Here is a 13,455-nt window from a genome sequence, read left to right as displayed (position 1 = left end):
ACACCACACACCCAGGCAGACACCACATACCACACACCCAGGCAGAGGAGACATTTGCTCTGACCACCCAATCCATCTCCACTTCCTGTTCCTCGGTCCCAGCCGAGGTACTGGCATCCGGGAAAGTCAAGTCGCCATCGGTAACTACAAACTTCCTCTAGGATGCTACACGTCTTTCCAGGGAGTTTGTACGCAGTACGTGGCAATGCGCACACGGACTGGTTTGAGTGAGGGCCGCCTGACCGTGCTCCACGCCAAGACAATCTACACATAGATTGTGAGTATCTTCTGGAGAAATGCTAAAACCGCATGACTTGGGGCATGATCTCCACACTAGACAGTTTAGTTGGCGTAACATTTTCCAATTGTTTGTTTTAGTAGTGTGAATTGTTCCTGTTCACACCAAGGTGAAGAGGGTAAATAATTGAAGGAATGAATCCGAGGCTCATGCTTATCACCTGTGGCAGGCTGGGAGTCCAGTGAGGTGAAGATTTCATTGTCGTTGTCAGGTGTGATTGTAGATCCTTCAACCGAAGTCACGATAGTGCGACTCTTCAGAGTATGTTGTACCAACGTTGATTGACTGAAAATGGTATCTTGAATCACATGCCTTAGAGCTGAAATGGTATCTTGAATCACATGCCTTAAAGCTGAAATGGTATCTTGAATCACATGCCTTAAAGCTGAAATGGTATCTTGAATCACATGCCTTAAAGCTGAAATGGTATCTTGAATCACATGCCTTAAAGCTGAAATGGTATCTTGAATCACATGCCTTAAAGCTGAAATGCTATCTTGAATCACATGCCTTAAAGCTGAAATGTTATCTTGAATCACATGCCTTAGAGCTGAAATGTTATCTTGAATCACATGCCTTAAAGCTGAAATGTTATCTTGAATCACATGCCTTAATTAAAGCTGAAATGTTATCTTGAATCACATGCCTTAGAGCTGAAATGGTATCTTGATTCACATGCCTTAAATCTCAAATGGTATCTGTAGAGCATCACTGTACTACTGTAGATATTTACTATATCACCCCTGTGTGCACAGGAACCTCTGACATCACCACTGTGTGCACATGAACCTCTGACATCACCACTGTGTGCACATGAACCTCTGACATCACCACTGCCCCTGAGGAGCCTCGTATGGATAGCAGTCACCAGTCTGTTAATCAAGACTGTCAACCAAAACCTCACGTGCACACTATGATTGGTGTGGGGGTGGATGGGGAGTCGTTGGAGCATGGAGACACAACTATCATACCTATCACAGCTATTAGAGCAGTGGACTCAGGTGATGTTTCTGTTCAGCTGGACTCACACCCTGTGGTGGAAAGCACTCAGATTACAGGGCTTGAAACGCCCGCTGTTCAAATATTCCCCTCAGTACAGGACCATGCAACAGAGGAGGACTCATTCTTAAACACATTGAAACACAGAGAATTCTCCCTGGAGGAGGAGAGAGAGAAAGTGGAGAAGAGAGGGATAGAGGATGTTAGAAAGAAATATGGAGAGAGGGATAAAGAGAAGGAGTTCGGTGAAGAGAAAGATGGAGAGATAAATAAAGACAAAGAGAGAGAGAAAGAGAAGAAGAGAGAGGAGCAGAGTGAGAGACAACACATGCAGACCCAGGTTAGTCTGGAGGTGGTTCAGTACCACTCTGTAGCCACCAGCCCTATAACCCCACCCCAGGGGGCCGGCTCTGACGCCTTCCTCTTCCCAGCAGCCTCTAGGAGTCTGGAGGTGGTTCAGTACCACTCTGTAGCCACCAGCCCTATAACCCCACCCCAGGGGGCCGGCTCTGACGCCTTCCTCTTCCCAGCAGCCTCTAGGAGTCTGGAGGTGGTTCAGTACCACTCTGTAGCCACCAGCCCCATGACCCCACGCCAGGGGGCCGATGCCTTCCTCTACCCAGCAGCCTCTAGGAGTCTGGAGGTGGTTCAGTACCACTCTGTAGCCACCAGCCCCATGACCCCCCCAGGGGGCCGACACCTTCCTCTTCCCAGCAGCCTCTAGGAGTCTGGAGGTGGTTCAGTACCACTCTGTAGCCACCAGCCCCATGACCCCATCCCAGGGGGCCGATGCCTTCCTCTTCCCAGCAGCCTCTAGGAGTCTAGAGGTGGTTCAGTACCACTCTGTAGCCACCAGCCCCATGACCCCACCCCAGGGGGCCGATGCCTTCCTCTTCCCAGCAGCCTGTATGGAGCCGGGGGTGAAGACTAAAGATGCAGAGCTGCAAGAGGGGCACCAGCTGGAGTTCTGTTCTGTTGCCACAGCATCCATCACTTCAAACAACACCCCCATCTTCCCCGCTGCCTTCCCAGAGCTCAGCAGGAGAGAAGACGAGGAGAGGAAGGAGGAGAGGAGAGAGAAACAGGGGGGGGACGAAAGGGAAACGACATCGGACCCTGTTGTAGTTACTCCTCGTCTGATGTTAGCCCCGGTACTGAAATGTAGCGCTCCGAAAGAGGAGGTGGCTGAAGAGACAAAGTCTCAGTCCAACATCCCTCCAGATAGCTTGGTTTACTCAGATCCTCAGACTGACGGACTCTGTCACAACTACGCTGGTGAACCAGAACCAGTGGAGGTTAAAAGGAGAGGGCGACATGGTGCGACTGGGGACACTGTTGATCAAGAGATCACCATTCTGGTGACCCATCATGACCGCTTTGGAGTTGAGGAAGAAGAGGAGGAGGAGAGAAGGGAGACTATGTCATTTATTCACTGCACTGAGCCTGAAGGGTCTGTGGAGATAGACAACAGTGAAGGGGTGAAAGTCGTTCCTCCGGTGCCCCAAAACAGCCTGGACGATGGGAAGAGTGACGATACAGCTCAACCCAAAACAACAGGGACTGTCATGAACCTACACTCACACGGAAACAGACAGGAAGATTCTCTCCCTCCATCCGGTGAAGACATCCGAACGGAAACGAAGCAAATGACATCACCACAATCTCTGACTAAAAACAAGCACCCAGAACACATAGGAGAAGAAGCGATGCTCCGCTTTAGTGAGGAGCAAACCAACCAGACAGAACAGCGCAGCCTACTGGACAGGAGTGGAACTGCCCAACCCAACCAGACAGAACAGTGCAGCCTACTGGACAGGAGTGGAACTGCCCAAACCAACCAGACAGAACAGCGTAGCCTACTGGACAGGAGTGGAACTGCCCAAACCAACCAGACAGAACAGCGCAGCCTACTAGACAGGAGTGGATCTGCCCAAACCAACCAGACAGAACAGCGCAGCCTACTGGACAGGAGTGGAACTGCCCAAACCAACCAGACAGAACAGCGCAGCCTACTGGACAGGAGTGGAACTGCCCAGCCCAACCAGACAGAGCAGTGCAGTCTACTGGACAGGAATGGAACTGCCCGAACCAACCAGACAGAACAGCTCCAGCCCCCTCTAATTAGCCATCCAGTCCCTGGCTCCCTGGCCCAGAAGCAGCAGACACAGGTTAGTCTGGAGGTGGGTCAGTACCACTCTGTAGCCACCAGCCCATTGACCCCACCCGAGGGGGTCGGCGCCGACACCTTCCTCTTCCCAGCAGCCTCTAGGAGTCTGGAGGTGGTTCAGTACCACTCTGTAGCCACCAGCCCCATGACCCCACCCCAGGGGGCCGATGCCTTCCCCTTCCCAGCAGCCTCTAGGAGACTGGAGGTGGTTCAGTACCACTCTGTAGCCTCCAGCCCCATGACCCCACCCCAGGGGGCCGATGCCTTCCTCTTCCCAGCAGCCTCTAGGAGTCTGGAGGTGGTTCAGTACCATTCTGTAGCCACCAGCCCCATGACCCCCTCCCAGGGGGCCGATGCCTTCCTTTTCCCAGCAGCCTCTAGGAGTCTGGAGGTGGTTCAGTACCACTCTGTAGCCACCAGCCCCATGACCCCACCCCAGGGGGCCGATGCCTTCCTCTTCCCAGCAGCCTCTAGGAGTCTGGAGGTGGTTCAGTACCAATCTGTAGCCACCAGCCCATTGACCCCACCCCAGGGGTTCAGCGCCGATGCCTTCCTCTTCCCAGCAGCCTCTAGGAGTCTGGAGGTGGTTCAGTACCATTCTGTAGCCACCAGCCCCATGACCCCCTCCCAGGGGGCCGATGCCTTCCTCTTCCCAGCAGCCTCTAGGAGTCTGGAGGTGGTTCAGTACCACTCTGTAGCCACCAGCCCCATGACCTCACCCCAGGGGTTCAGCGCAGATGCCTTCCTTTTCCTATCATCGTCTAGGAGGACGGGCGTGGAGATTAATGACACTGAGTTGCAAGTAGGTCGGCAGGTGGAGTTTCATTCTCTCTCCACGGCACCCATGTCTCCAAAAACGGCTCCCGCCACCCCCGCAGCCTTCCCAGAGCTCAACGGGAGAGAGGGGGAGGAGAAGAAAGAGGAGAAAAGGGAAGAGGAGAAGGAGGAGAGAATGGGAGAGGAGGAGGAGGAGGAGGAGAGAAGGGAAGAGAAGGAGGAGAGAAGGGAAGAGAAGGAGGAGAGAAGGGAAGAGAAGGAGAGAAGGGAAGAGGAGAAGGAGGAGAGAAGGGAAGAGAAGGAGGAGAGAAGGGAAGAGGAACCTGATAAGCCAACAGAGGAGAGAAACAAGGAGGAAAGAACGAAGGAGACAATGGAAGAGAAAACTGAAGCCAAAGCAAAGGAGCAAGTAAAGCAGACAAAGGAAGAGAAGAGGTCGGACGAGCTGGTGCAGGAAGTGAGGTGGGACGAGAGGGGCATGACGTGGGAGGTGTATGGGGCGGTGGTAGAGGTAGCCGTCCTGGGGTCAGCCATACAGAAACACCTGGAGAAACAGGTTCAGAAACTCAGAAAGCATCCATCTCCTGCCTTGCCTTCCCCTCCTCCCCTAAACCCAGCCACCATGCTCCTGCCCTCCACCCCTCCTCCCCTAAACCCAGCCACCATGCTCCTGCCCTCCACCCCTCCTCCCCTAAACCCAGCCACCATGCTCCTGCCCACCACCCCTCCTCCCCTAAACCCAGCCACCATGCCCCTGCCCACCACCCCTCCTCCAGCCTCTGGGGTTACCCAGGTGTTGTCAGGTAAGCGCTCAGCCAGGAAGAGTGGGGAGCCGGAGGGAACAAGGGGAAGGCACCGGAGGAACCCTTTCCGTTTACTGTTGAAGAACATGCAGCAGCACAAATGTTGCTCCCGAGCTAATTCCACTGAGTGACACTGCAGGAACATCATCCATAACCACCTTCCATACCCCTTCCTGGACAACATTACATCATCTCCTTACCACTTCCTGGACTACATTACATCATCTCCTTACCACTTCCTGGACTACATTACATCATCTCCATACCACTTCCTGGACTACATTACATCATCTCCTTACCACTTCCTGGACTACATTACATCATCTCCATACCACTTCCTGGACTACATTAAATAATCTCCATACCACTTCCTGGACTACATTACATAATCTCCATACCCCTTCCTGGACAACATTACATCATCTCCTTACCACTTCCTGGACTACATTACATCATCTCCTTACCACTTCCTGGACTACGTTACATCATCTCCATACCCCTTCCTGGACTACATTACATTATCTCCATACCACTTCCTGGACTACATTACATCATCTCCATACCCCTTCCTGGACTACATTACATCATGGCCTTACCCCTTCCTGGACTACATTACATCATCTCCTTACCCCTTCCTGGACTACATTACATCATCTCCTTACCACTTCCTGGACTTACTACATTACATCATCTCCTTACCCCTTCCTGGACTTACTACATTACATCATCTCCATACCACTTCCTGGACTACATTACATCATCTCCTTACCACTTCCTGGACTACATTACATCATGGCCTTACCCCTTCCTGGACTACATTACATCATCTCCAAACCACTTCCTGGACTACATTACATCATCTCCTTACCACTTCCTAGACTACATTACATCATGGCCTTACCCCTTCCTGGACCTACTACAATACATCATCTCCATACCACTTCCTGGACTACATTACATCATTTCCATACCCCTTCATGGACTTACTACATTACATCATCTCCATACCACTTCCTGGAATTACTACATTACATCATCTCCATACCACTTCCTGGAATTACTACATTACATCATCTCCATATCCCTTCCTGGACTACTTTACATCATGGCCTTACCCCTTCCAGGACTACATTACATCATCTCCATACCACTTCCTGGACTTACTACATTACATCATCTCCATACCACTTCCTGGACTACATTACTTCATCTCCATACCACTTCCTGGACTTACTACATTACATCATGGCCTTACCCCTTCCTGGACTACATTACATCATCTCCTTACTCCTTCCTGGACTACATTACATCATGGCCTTACCCCTTCCTGGACTACATTACATCATCTCCTTACCCCTTCCAGGACTACATTACATCATCTCCTTACCCCTTCCTGGACTCACTACATTACATCATGGCCTTACCCCTTCCTGGTCTACATTACATCATCTCCATACCACTTCCTGGACTACATTACATCATCTCCATACCCCTTCCTGGACTTACTACATTACATCATGGCCTTACCCCTTCCTGGACTACATTACATCATCTCCATACCACTTCCTGGACTACATTACATCATCTCCATACTACTTCCTGGACTACATTACATCATGGCCTTACCCCTTCCTGGACTTACTACATTACATCATGACCTTACCCCTTCCTGGACTACATTACATCATCTCCTTACCACTTCCTGGACTTACTACATTACATCATCTCCATACCACTTCCTGGACTACATTACATCATCTCCTTACCACTTCCTTGGACTACATTACATCATCTCCATACTACTTCCTGGACTACATTACATCATGGCCTTACCCCTTCCTGGACTTACTACATTACATCATGACCTTACCCCTTCCTGGACTACATTACATCATCTCCATACCACTTCCTGGACTACATTACATCATCTCCTTACCACTTCCTTGGACTACATTACATCATGGCCTTACCCCTTCCTGGACTTACTACATTACATCATCTCCAAACCACTTCCTGGACTACATTACATCATCTCCAAACCACTTCCTGGACTACATTACATCATCTCCTTACCACTTCCTAGACTACATTACATCATGGCCTTACCCCTTCCTGGACCTACTACAATACATCATCTCCATACCACTTCCTGGACTACATTACATCATCTCCATACCCCTTCCTGGACTTACTACATTACATCATCTCCATACCACTTCCTGGAATTACTACATTACATCATCTCCATACCACTTCCTGGACTACATTACTTCATCTCCATACCACTTCCTGGACTTACTACATTACATCATGGCCTTACCCCTTCCTGGACTACATTACATCATCTCCTTACCCCTTCCAGGACTACATTACATCATCTCCATACCACTTCCTGGACTCACTACATTACATCATGGCCTTACCCCTTCCTGGACTACATTACATCATCTCCATACCCCTTCCTGGACTCACTACATTACATCATGGCCTTACCCCTTCCTGGACTACATTACATCATCACCATACCCCTTCCTGGACTTACTACATTACATCATGGCCTTACCCCTTCCTGGACTACATTACATCATCTCCATACCACTTCCTGGACTACATTACATCATCTCCATACTACTTCCTGGACTACATTACATCATGGCCTTACCCCTTCCTGGACTTACTACATTACATCATGACCTTACCCCTTCCTGGACTACATTACATCATCTCCTTACCACTTCCTGGACTTACTACATTACATCATGGCCTTACCCCTTCATGGACTACATTACATCATCTCCATACCCCTTCCTGGACTTACTACATTACATCATCTCCATACCACTTCCTGGACTTACTACATTACATCATCTCCATACCCCTTCCTGGACTACATTACATCATGGCCTTACCCCTTCCTGGACTTACTACATTACATCATCTCCATACCACTTCCTGGACTTACTACATTACATCATCTCCATACCCCTTCCTGGACTACATTACATCATGGCCTTACCCCTTCCTGGACTACATTACATCATCTCCAAACCACTTCCTGGACTACATTACATCATCTCCTTAACACTTCCTAGACTACATACATCATGGCCTTACCCCTTCCTGGACCTACTACAATACATCATCTCCATACCACTTCCTGGACTTACTACATTACATCATGGCCTTACCCCTTCCTGGACTACATTACATAATCTCCATACCCCTTCCTGGACTTACTACATTACATCATCTCCATACCACTTCCTGGACTACATTACATCATCTCCTTACCACTTCCTGGACTACATTACATCATCTCCATACCATTCCTGGACAACATTACATCATGGCCTTACCCCTTCCTGGACTTACTACATTACATCATCTCCTTACCCCTTCCTGGACTTACTACATTACATCATCTCCATACCACTTCCTGGACTACATTACATAATCTCCTTACCACTTCCTGGACTACATTACATCATGGCCTTACCCCTTCCTGGACTACATTACATCATCTCCAAACCACTTCCTGGACTACATTACATCATCTCCTTACCACTTCCTAGACTACATTACATCATGACCTTACCCCTTCCTGGACCTACTACATTACATCATCTCCATACCACTTCCTGGAATTACTACATTACATCATCTCCATACCACTTCCTGGACTACATTACATCATCTCCATACCCCTTCCTGGACTTACTAAATTACATCTTCTCCATACCACTTCCTGGACTACATTACATCATCTCCATACCACTTCCTGGACTTACTAAATTACATCATATCCATACCACTTCCTGGACTACATTACATAATCTCCATACCACTTCCTGGACTACATTACATCATCTCCTTACCACTTCCTGGACTACATTACATCATCTCCATACCCCTTCCTGGACTACATTACATCATCTCCATACCCCTTCCTGGACTTACTACATTACATCATCTCCATACCACTTCCTGGACTTACTACATTACATCATCTCCATACCCCTTCCTGGACTACATTACATCATCTCCTTACCACTTCCTGGACTTACTACATTACATCATCTCCTTACCCCTTCCTGGACTTACTACATTACATCATCTCCATACCACTTCCTGGACTACATTACATCATCTCCTTACCACTTCCTGGACTACATTACATCATGGCCTTACCCCTTCCTGGACTACATTACATCATCTCCAAACCACTTCCTGGACTACATTACATCATCTCCTTACCACTTCCTAGACTACATTACATCATGGCCTTACCCCTTCCTGGACCTACTACAATACATCATCTCCATACCACTTCCTGGACTACATTACATCATCTCCATACCACTTCCTGGACTACATTACTTCATCTCCATACCACTTCCTGGACTTACTACGTTACATCATGGCCTTACCCCTTCCTGGACTACATTACATCATCTCCTTACTCCTTCCTGGACTACATTACATCATGGCCTTACCCCTTCCTGGACTACATTACATAATCTCCTTACCCCTTCCAGGACTACATTACATCATCTCCATACCACTTCCTGGACTCACTACATTACATCATGGCCTTACCCCTTCCTGGACTACATTACATCATCTCCATACCACTTCCTGGACTACATTACATCATCTCCATACCCCTTCCTGGACTTACTACATTACATCATGGCCTTACCCCTTCCTGGACTACATTACATCATGGCCTTACCACTTCCTGGACTACATTACATCATCCCCATACCACTTCCTGGACTACATTACATCATCTCCATACCACTTCCTGGACTACATTACATCATCCCCATACCACTTCCTGGACTACATTACATCATCTCCATACCACTTCCTGGACTACATTACATCATCCCCATACCACTTCCTGGACTACATTACATCATCCCCATAACACTTCCTGGACTACATTACTTCATGGCCTTACCTCTTCCTGGACTACATTACATCATCCCCATACCACTTCCTGGACTACATTACATCATCCCCATACCCCTTCCTGGACTACATTACATCTTGGCCTTACCACTTCCTGGACTACATTACATCATCTCCTTACCACTTCCTGGACTACATTACATCATCCCCATACCACTTCCTGGACTACATTACATCATCCCCATACCACTTCCTGGACTACATTACATCATCCCCATACCCCTTCCTGGACTACATTACATCTTGGCCTTACCCCTTCCTGGACTACATTACATCATGGCCTTACCTCTTCCTGGACTACATTACATCATGGCCTTACCACTTCCTGGACTACATTACATCATCTCCTTACCCCTTCCTGGACTACATTACATCATGGCCTTACCCCTTCCTGGACTACATTACATCATGGCCTTACCACTTCCTGGACTACATTACATCATCTCCTTACCCCTTCCTGGACTACATTACATCATGGCCTTACCTCTTCCTGGACTACATTACATCATGGCCTTACCTCTTCCTGGACTACATTACATCATGGCCTTACCACTTCCTGGACTACATTACATCATGGCCTTACCTCTTCCTGGACTACATTACATCATGGCCTTACCTCTTCCTGGACTACATTACATCATCTCCTTACCACTTCCTGGACTCCATTACATCATCTCCTTACCACTTCCTGGACTACATTACATCATGGCCTTACCTCTTCCTCTGCTCCCTCAACCACTGGACTGCAGTAAACTGTTATCTTTACACCACCTCCCAAGCCACTCCCAAACCACTGGACTGCAGTAAACTGTTATCTTTACACCACCTCCCAAGCCACTGGACTGCAATGTTAATGCATCATCTCAGCCAAACTAGTTCAGCCATACCTAGACTATGTTAGCAGCCATGCAGGCTAAGTTTAGCAGCCTGTGTGACTATTAGACTTCAGTTTAACTACATCCCAGCTAGCACATAACGTTCTGAGAACCATACAGCACATCCGGAAGGTATACAGACACTTTGACGTTTTGCAAATTTTGTTACTTTACAGCCTTATTCTAAAATGGATTAAACAAAAAATGTTTCTCATCAATCTACACACAAAACCCCATAATGACAAAGCGAAAACAGATTTGTTGACATGTTTTGCTAATTTGTGACTTGTATGAAGAAACTAGGCATATTTTGCACGTTACTACTTCACAGGAGAGCCGTTTTTCAAATCAAAACGTGTTTTTTGGCAGAAATGCCTTCTGGAACATGTGAACCTTCATGTGCCTTAAGAACTAACTTGTATTTCATCTGTAAATACCAATAACATTGTTACATTTTGAGCCTAGTTGGTTTAGCCACACAAAAACACAGCAACCTTCCTGCTGGCCATGATTGGCTGAGATAATGAATGGGCTGGACATGAAATGAGTTCGGATTGGTCTCCCATTGTAGCACGCTTCTGTTTATTTGAGCTGGTAAGTATGTGTAGGTAATCCTTTCTATCGCAGCGTTTTTTTTAAAAGATATCACGTATGAGAACTGCATAAGTGTTACTCTCTAATTTCTGGAGGACCGAGTTTTGAAATCAGTGGAATTAGAGTATGATAACTAAGGGGATGGAGTAAACACCTATCTCCGGATTACATCATCAAACCAAGGGCAACCAGGGCATCCATGACAGAGAGGGAGATAGTCTAGCTAGCTAAATCTTCAGATGTTACACATTTCTAGTTTTGTCAGAAAGTCATTTTCATTTCAAGTGAAAGTGTACTGTTAGCTAGCCTCTCTAACGTTAGCTGGCTGGCTCACTAGCTAACGTTACGTGTATGATCTGTGTAATAATATTAGAGAAATTTGGTTTGCTAGTTATAGCCTAATTTTTTATCTAGCTAACATTGAACCTTGTTGGTGATCTACCTGCAGATTCATGCAGGGTAGTAATATCATGATTTGAGATTATGGTTAATGGTTCAGCTAGCTAGCTACATATCTTAACAAACGACTCCAATATGCAAGTAACCCTTTCAATAGAATGTTCAAGGTGTCACTGCAATAAATGTTATTAGACGTAGCTGGTAAATTCACTCTGGCTATCTACTCCGATTTCAGAGCACTCTCGTCTGAGTGTGCCAGAGCGCAGAAATACTGACGAATTTACAAACGCTCAACACCCGTTGAATATGGCTGGTTTTGGTAAACGTTGACAAAAAAGGTGTAATTAAATTGTTGCCAGCAGCACAGTTAGTCACCAAAGCTCTGGATAACATGAAAACAGCCAGCTCTGCTAGGGGGAGTAAAATGATCAGAGTGAGCTGTTCTCTAATTTGAATCGGAAGTGGCTAGCAAGCAATCCAACATTAGCCAATTAGCTGCTGTTGTTAGGACAGAATTCTCGGATGCTGAATGGGTATAGACAAAGATGTAGGTGTACCAAAATATTCAAAGGCTATTTTCTCAAAAGTGGGGTTACAAGTTCATCAACTTTCAAAGCAGAATTACTTTCCCATTGTTCATCAACTGTTGTGTATGATATACCATTTTGTAGCTCTCTACTTTTGTCCAATGTAAAAAACACAATTTCATATTTTTCTACATTAGACATCTACATCTAGCCGGTCGGTCACATGTATTACAAATAAAAAAACAGAAATACCTTATTTACAAAATAATTCGGACCCTTTGCTCTGAGACTTGAAATTGAGCTCAGGTTCATCCTGTTTCCATTGATCATCCTTGAGATGTTTCTACAGCTTGATTGGAGTCTACCTGTGGTAAATTCAATTGATTGGACATGATTTGTAAAGGCACACACCTGTCTATATAGGGTCCCACAGTTGACAGTGTATGTCAGAGCAAAAAACAATCCATGAGGTCAAAGTAATTGTCCAGAGAGCTCTGAGACAGGATTGTGGGAAGGCACATATCTAGGGAAGGGTACCAAAACATTTCTGCAGCATTGAAGGTCCCCAGGAACACAGTGGCCTCCATCATTCTTAAAAGGAAGAAGTTTGGAAACACCAAGACACTTCCTAGTGCTGGCCGCCTGGCCAAACTGAGCAATCGGGAGAGAAGGGCCTTCGTCAGGGAACACTAACAGAGCTCCAGAGTTTCTCTGAGGATATGGGAGAACCCATATCCCATTTGGAGTTGGGCTGTCAGGACTCTCTGACCATGAAAAAACAATATTCTCTGGTCTGAGGAAACCAATATTGAACTCTTTGGCCTGAATGCCACACGTCACATCTGGAGGAAACCTGGCACCATCCCTACGGTGAAACACGGTGGTGGCAGCATCATGCTGTGTGGATGTTTTTCAACGGCAGGGACTGGGAGACTAGTCAGGATCGAGGGAAAGATGAATGGAGCAAAGTACAGAGAGATCCTTGATGAAAACCTGCTCCAGAGTGCTCAGGACCTCAGACTGGGGGCGAAGGTTCACCATC

Source organism: Oncorhynchus tshawytscha, linkage group LG21, assembly GCF_018296145.1.
Source record: "Oncorhynchus tshawytscha isolate Ot180627B linkage group LG21, Otsh_v2.0, whole genome shotgun sequence".
Classification (NCBI taxonomy): Eukaryota; Metazoa; Chordata; class Actinopteri; order Salmoniformes; family Salmonidae; genus Oncorhynchus; species Oncorhynchus tshawytscha.
Note: the sequence above shows the minus strand (reverse complement) of the source record.